This window comes from Capsicum annuum, chromosome 10 (assembly GCF_002878395.1).
Source record: "Capsicum annuum cultivar UCD-10X-F1 chromosome 10, UCD10Xv1.1, whole genome shotgun sequence".
Taxonomy (NCBI): domain Eukaryota; kingdom Viridiplantae; phylum Streptophyta; class Magnoliopsida; order Solanales; family Solanaceae; genus Capsicum; species Capsicum annuum.
Window position 1 is genome coordinate 40,440,407 of NC_061120.1, and position 8,458 is coordinate 40,448,864.

Consider the following 8,458-nt stretch of genomic DNA (forward strand, 5'->3'; position numbering starts at 1 on the left):
TCTAGGTTAAAGTCCCTTGCTTTAAGATATTTCTTAAGGCTAGAGGAACTCGCCGAATGGAATGACTTATGGTTATAGTCCAAGTATTGCATGAAGTTATAGTCCTTTTCCTAATGTGTGAGAATGAGGTCAAAGTCCTATGCCAAATTAAATGTGCAGACATATGGTTGACTTCCTATGTCCAATTAGATGTGTGTATGGCTAGATCTTCTTGTTTGAATAATTGCGTATGCGGTTAAAGTCCTTAGCTAATGAATGAGTAAGCATGGATGAATTCCCTTGTCTAAGTGTATGTGAATGTGCTTAAAGTCCTATGCTTAATATGAATTAATGAACCTATAAGTGTGGAGGGTTAGAGTCCCCCCACTTCATGTCTAATGAATGAATGCTTGAGAATGATAATGAGACTGGATATCTTGATTAGTATATGATATGTCTATATGAATGGATAAGTGTGTGAATGAGATAAAATGTGATATATTGACTTGATGTTGAATGATGATGATATTTTATCAATTATCCTTGAGTTACATGCTAGTGTTCCAACCCCTAACCGTCTATGGATGCTATGTCCCCATGAGACATAGGTGACGAAGCATCTTCTTCTCTTTCTACACCGTGATTAGGTAATTGAAGTGGTTCATGAATTGACTTAAAGTGGTGAGATCCTTTAATCTGGAAGATCTTCATCTCTTAGTCTCTTATGTTTAGACTTAGTCTCTTTTAGACTTGGCTTGGCTATCATCGGGGGCTTGTTTCGACATATAGATTTATTGACTTCATTTTGTATAGAGGTCTTGTGAAAAACTATGAAATTGGGTGTGAGTTACATATTATGAATATAATGTTGACTCATGATATTATTTCTTTAATATTGACTTATGAGTTAGAGCTTTCTCAACTCTAATTGTGTGATGAGATATTTGGGTCGGGTTATCGGGGTTACCTCTGATTCATGTGAGCTTGGCGTGCCCATATGATGTGGCATAGGGTTTGGGTCATGTCAAGTTTGTATCAGAGCCAGGTTCATGATCAATTGGATGTTCATAATGCCGTGTCAAGTAGAGCCTCTTTTATAGATATGAAATATACCACACTTATAAAAGAAGGGCTATGAGACATCTTAGGAATGCTCCTTTTCTTGTGTTTCAATCTCAAGCTATAAAGTCTAAGATTTTGGATCTCTCTGATTCTATTTTCTATCTTTCAGATCACACCTCCAAGGAGATCTGAGACTCAGACAATCACTTTGGCTATGCCTGAGGGTCCTATGGACAAAGCTCATCCAACTTCTAGAGTTTAGACCTGGGATAGGGCTACGGTATTTGGACATCCTCGTAGGGTTAAACCCCCTAACACAACTTAAGAGAGTGACTCTTCTCCCCAATCTCCTCAAGGGAATGCTACTTATGCAGAGTTTTATTGCTCCATCAACCTCTTGGCTCAATTGATAACCTCTTTATCAGAGCGTGTTGCTCCATCTATCATTTCTTTTGAGGCCATAAGAATTAGCCAATTTATGAGGGTGAGCCCTCCTATATTCACGGGTATAAAGGTTGAGAGGGATCCTTAAGGTTTCATTGATGAAATAGAGAAGATTTTCCAAATCTTGTATGCTTCAAAAATTAAGGGTGTTGAGCTTGCTTTCTTCCAGTTAAAAGCTGCACCATACCAATGGTATGAAGGGTTGGAGTTTTCTAGAGGTGTTGACAGTAGTCTGGCTTCATGGATGGATTTCTCTGAGGCTTTCTTAGACTACTACTTTCCTTGATAGTTGAGGAAAGCAATGACAGAAGAGTTGGTGAACTTGAAGAAAGAGAAGATGTCCGTTCAAGAGTATGCATTGAAATTCCATCAATTTTCAAGGTATGATCCCGAGATGGTTGCTAGCATGAGGGCTAGGATTCATAAGTCTGTCTCAAAATTATCCCGTGAGTTTGTTCTCGAGTGTGAGGCAGCTTTGTTGATTGAGAACATAGATATATCTAGATTGATTATGTATATGAAACAAGTAGAGGATGATAAAACTAAGCAAGTTGATCTTAGTGAGAAACAAAGAAGGAAATTTAGGCCTTTCGAGCAAAGTGGTGGCAAGTGGCCACGAAAGAAATAGGGAGAGTTTTCTCCCGTAATGTGTATTGTTTTCTTGATTCGGGGTCTACTCTTTCTAATGTGAACCTGTATATGGCTGTGCATCTTGATTGTGGTCTTAAGAGTCTGTCTGTTCTTTTATCTATTTCTATCCCGATATGAGACTCAGTTGTTGTTCACCGGGTCTATAGGGGGTGTGGTCTCTGTTAGTGGAAGAGGTACTCTTGTCAACTTGACAAAGTTAGAAATGGTTGATTTTAATGTCATTTTGGGAATGGATTGGTTATACTCTTCCTATGCTTCCTTAGATTATCAGACCTATAGGGTTATATTCAAATTCCTTAATGATCCAGTCATTGTATCGGAAGGTGGTTCTGTAGTTCCTAAGGAAAAATTCATTTCTTGTCTTAAAGAACAAAAGTTGATTGCAAAGAGGTATTTGTATCATGTGGTTCGAGTTAAAGATCCTAACTAAAAAGAGCTTTCCCTAGAATTTGTTCCCGTGGTTAATGAGTTTCCCGAGGTGTTTCCTGATGATCTTTTTAGTGTTCCTCCCGATAGGGAAATTGGTTTTTGCATTGATCTTGTTTTGGACACACGTCTAATTTCTATCCCTCCCTTTTGAATAGCTATGGTATAGCTAAAAGATCTTAAGGAGCAAGTAAAAGACCTCTTAGATAAAGGTTTTATCCATCCTAGTGTGTCTCCATGGGGTGTTTTAGTGTTGTTCGTGCGCAAGAAGGATGGTTCTCTTTGTAATTCATTGATTATCGTCAGTTAAACAAAGTGATCATAAAGAATAAATATCCTCTTCCTAGGATCGATGATTTTTTTGATCAACTTCAGGGTGCGAAGTATTTCTCTAAGATAGATCTTAGATCGGGTTATCATCAACTTAAGATTAAGGATACGGATATCCCTAAGACTGATTTTAGAACCCGATAAGGTCACTATGAGTTTTTTGTCATGTCCTTTGGGTTGACCAATGCCCCAACGACATTCATGGATTTTATGAATAGGATCTTTTATCCATTCTTGGATATATTTGTTATTGTCTTCATTGATGATATCTTAGTATATTCTAAGAGTGAGATGGATCATGTAGATCACCTTTGTTCAGTGTTGCAAACTTTGAAGGATCGTCATTTGTATGCCAAGTTCTCCAAGTACGAGTTTTGGTTGAAAGCCGTAGCTTTTTTTGGTCATGTCATCTCTAGTGAAATGATTATGGTAGATCCCCAAAAGGTCTCAGTGGTTAAGAAGTGGCCTAGATCTATGTCTTCAATTCGGAGCTTCTTGGGTCTAGCTTATTATTATAGCAGGTTTGTGGAGAGTTTTTCCACTATAGCTACCTCGTTGACCAATTTAACCCAAAAGAAGGTCAAGTTCTTATGGTCTGATGCGTGTGAGGGTAGTTTTGATAAGTTGTAAGGTAAATTAACTTCGACTTTGATTTGATCCTGCTTGAGGGTAGTGATGGTTTATGGTGGATTTTGATGCTTCTCGTGTCGGTCTCAGTTGTGTGTTGATACAACATAGTAAGGTGGTGGCCTATTCTTCTAGTCAATTGAAAGTTTATGAAAAGAACTATCCCACCCATGACTTAAGAGTTATTAGCAGTGGTCTTTGCGTTAAGGATTTGGTGGCATTATATTTTTGGTGTTCATGTTGACATCTTTTTCGATCATAAGAGCCTTCAATATGTGTTTACTTAAAAGGAGTTTAACCTCTGGCAAAAAAGGTGGTTTGAGCTATTGAAAGACTATGATACAAGTTTTCATTACCAGCCTAGTAAGGCGAATGTAGTCGCCGATGCTCTTAGCCATGTGTCCATGGGAAGTTTTTCCCATATAAATGAGGACAAGTGGGAATTGGTTAAGGACATTCACTATTTGGCTAGTCTTGGAGTTTAACTTATGAGCTCTGAGAGTGGTGGTGTATTTATGCTTCCAGTATTTTAATTATCTCTTGTTGTTGAGACAAAGGAGAAGCAAGTATTAGATGCCCTGACTTGATGAAGATCAAGATTAATGTGGGTCAACATAATGCCACAGACTTTATGATTGGTGATGATGGTACATTGAGATACCAAGGTAGGCTGTGTATTCCCAACGTTGATGGATTGAGATCCCGTTATTCTATTTATCCTGGTTTTACAAAAATGTATCATGACTTTAGAGAGTTCTATTGGTGGAATGATATGAAGCGAGATGTGGCTAGCTATATGGCCAAGTGTATGGTGTGCTAATAAGTGAAAGTTGAGCACATGAGGCACCATGGTTTATACCAATAAATTGTGTCTCTCGAGTGGAAGTAAATATGGATTTTTTATCGGTCTTCCTAGATATGAAAATCAATATGATTCCATTTGGGTCATCGTTGATAGAATGACCAAGTCCACCTATTTCTTGCCTATGAGAACAAATTTCTTAGTGGAAGATTATGCTAAGTTGTATCTTGCAGAGATCGTGAAGTTACATAGTGCTTCGATGTCTATTATCTTAAATCATGTTCCTCTATTTTCATCCCACTTTTAGAAGTCATTCCAAAGAGGTTTAGGAATTAAGGTGTCCCTTAGTACCGCATTCCACCCGCAAATGGATGGGAAAACAGAGAGAACTATCCAAGTATTAAAGGATATATTGTGGGCTTGTGTGATTGATTATGGTGGTAGTTGGTATGACTACTTGCCTTTGATTGAATTCACCTATAATAATAGTTACCACTCTAGTATTGGTATGGTGACTTTTGAGGAAATGTATGGTAGGAGATGTTGATCTCCTATTGGATGGTAGGAAGTTGACGACGGTAAGTTGCTTGTCCCTAATTTAGTTCACCAAGCCTTAGATAAGGTGAAAGTGATTCACCATAGATTGACAACCGCTCAAAGTCGCCAAAAGTCCTATGCGGATGTTAGGCGTAGGGACTTAGAGTTTAATGTGGGCGATTGGGCATTTTTGAATATGTCTCCCATGAAGGGAGTGATGTGGTTTGGCAAAAAGGGGAATCTTAGTCCCCGGTTTGTCGGTCCCTATTTGATTGTGAAGAGGGTTGGCAATGTTGCCTATGAGTTGAAGTTGTCTTCTAGTATGGACTCTATTCACCCAGTTTTACATGTCTCTATGTTGCAGAAATGTTTTAGTGATCTTTCCTTGGTTGTTACCTAGTAAGATATTGCTATCTCAGACTCTTTGTCCTATGAGGAGGTCCCGGTGAGGATCTTGGATCGATAAGTTTTCCTATTGCCAATAAAAGAGGTGGATTTGGTGAAGGTTCTATGGAGGAACCAAAAGTCCAAGGAAGCTACTCGGGAAGCAAAAGAGGACATGAAGTCCAAGTACCCACATTTATTTCCCATTCATAAAGCTTTTATTAGAGGTATGTGTTAAGCTCCTTACTTTGATGTATGTCTTTGTTAGACCATCATTTAAAGTCCCTATTGCATTGAATTAATTCATGTTTTGATAAATGATGGGATAAAGTCCCCAATGCTTTGAGTTGCCTGATGTCCTTGAAAGTGATGGGTTGAAGTCCCTAAGTTGTGAAATGAGTAAGTGTTAATAAGCAATGGGTTAGGGTCCCGAAGTCGATAAGATGAATGATTGATTGATAATGAGCATGATATGTGTTGTATCCTTGTTGAGTGCTTGTTTTAACATTTATTAGAGTGATGTGTGATGATATGTTAGCTTATGTACACGCTTACCTTACCCTTCATTTGTAGACGAATGACCCATGTGTGGGAGAATTGAAACACCTAGGTCTTGAACCCTGAGAAAAACAATAACTTTTGGTGTCTCTGAGTTGGGTATGACTTGGAGCTTGATTTGTACCCATGGATGCGGGTCGTATCTACTCTACCCCCTCGTACGTTAGACGGACATAACCTTTTCTTGACCGTAGCCCATGTATACAAGTCGTATGCTACTCAATCGTATAGAGGGTAGTCTCCATTTAGAGTAGACTGTTGGGTATATGGTTTTTGTATATGACTTGGGGGTGAGTCATACCCTTTGGTTACGATTCAAGGGTGCCTACTTGTACCCACAATAGTATGGTTGACCTAGAAGATGCCTAGGGTACGAGTTAGGATACCACTCGTATTCTAGGGTACGATTACTAAGGGAATCGTATGGGGGAGTCATACACCTGGACAAGTTCACTTTTCATATTTTAATTAAGGGAATTGCGGTAATTTCCCTTGACTAAATCCCTAAGTCCCTTTACTATATAGGGTATTATGGCTTCCTAATACCTCATTTACAAGATTCAAACACTCCAAAACACTCTAAAAGTTTCTTGAAGCAAGATTGAAGGCTAGGGTTTGGAGGGTGCTCCTCTAGTGGCAAGAAGGAGTCAAGAGTGTTGGTGTGTCATCTTCTTTGAGGAATGTATCTTTTCCCCTCTTTAAATATCTCTAAATCCATGTATTTCATACTTGGATTAGTAAGTGTACATGGTAGTTTTGAAATCAAATGAAAAGGGTTTTGTTGCCTAATGATGTATTATGTTAAATCTTGTTTAGGCTTATATTTATATGCGATATTGATGATGATTTGAATTTGTGGGTGCTTGTTGTATGTGGTTTAACATAAGGGTTTTGAGTAACCCTAATCTTGATAATATCTACTATGTAAACAGCCTTGTTGAAGGTATGCACCCAAGGTGTTTGTGAAAATGTCTAAGTGAATTGTTTAGTCATATGTTGGTAATGTATTGAACTAAGGCAATGGCCCTACGAGCATGAATGATTGATAAATGATATGTTAAAGGAATTACGAATGATGTGTAGTGAAATTTATAACCTTGTTGGCTGATGGATATTGAGAGGGTAAAGTTCCTAGATATAAAGATGAACTTACATTGTGTGTTGAACCTAAGTGTGGTGGGGATATGGTACAAGATTGTTATTGAAATATGAATTGTTGTGAGGGTATTGATGACCATAACTTGAGTTGTATGTTGAATTAAATGAAGGCATTGGCCTATTGAAATGGTTGAGCAATGAAGGCTCCCATAAGGACCATGTTGGTCATGTTTAGTGTCTAATTGTCTAAAATGGTTAAAGTCCTTAAATGTTGTATCAAATGTATGTTGATGCATGGGCAAAGGGTTAAAGTCCCAAATGCCAACTAATGATAGTTGTGATGGCTTGAGGTCAAAGTCCCTTGTCTCATGTGGTGAATTGAGGTTGAAGTCCCTTGCCCAATGATCTTGCTCAAGGTTAAAGTCCCTTGCTTAAAGAGATCTCTTGAGGTTAGAGAACCCCACCGAATGGAATGAATTATGGTTAGAGTCCAAGTGTAGCATGAGATTAGAGTCCCTTGCCTAAAGTGTGAGCATGAGGTCAAAGTCCCATGTCCAATTGAATGTGGGGACATGTGGTCTAAGTCCTATGTCCAATTGGATGTGTGTATGGCTAGAGCCCCTTGTTTGAATTATTGGATATACGATTAAAGTCCTTAGCTAATGAATGAGTAAGCATGGTTGAATTCCCTTGTTTAAGTTTATGTGAATGTGGAAGTCCTATGCTTAATGTGAATTTTTGAACTAATAAGTGTGAAGGGTCGAAGTCCTCCCACTTCATGCCTAATGAATGAATGCTTGAGAATGATGTGAGCCTTGATATCTTGATTAGCATGTGATATGTCTATGTGCATGGATAAGTGTGTAAATGATATGAAATGTGATATATTGACTTAATGTTGATTGATAATGATATTTTATCACTTATCCTTGAGTTACATGCTGGTATTCCAACCGCTAACTATCTCCGGATGCTATGTCCCTACGCGACATAGGGGATAGAGCATCTTCTTCTCTTTCTTTATAGTGATTAGGCAATTGAAGCGGTTCATTCATTAACTTGAAGTGGTGAACTTCATTACTCTGGAAGATCTTCATCTCTTAGTATCTTATGTTTAGACTTAGTATCTTTTAGACTTGGGTTGGATATCGTCGGGGGCTTGTCCGGACATATACATTTATTGACTTCATTTTATATAGAGGTGTTGTGAACAACTGTAAACTTGGGTGTGAGTTAGATATTATGAATCTAATGTATACTTATGATATTATTTCCGCAATCTTGACTTGTGAGTAAGAGTTTCCTCGACTCTTATTGTATGATGAGATGTTTGGGTCAGGTTATCGGGGTGACCTCCGATTTATGTAAGCTTGGGGTCCCCATATGACATGGCCCGAGGTTCGGGTCACGTTAGTCGATATACCAAACCAACATACCCAAGTCCACAGTCATCCACAAAGTCTCTACAAATCTAAAGTCAATAATATGTTGGAATATGCCCTCGACAATAGCCAATACTAAGTCTAAAACAAGTCTATGACATAAGGGAGAAAGACAATG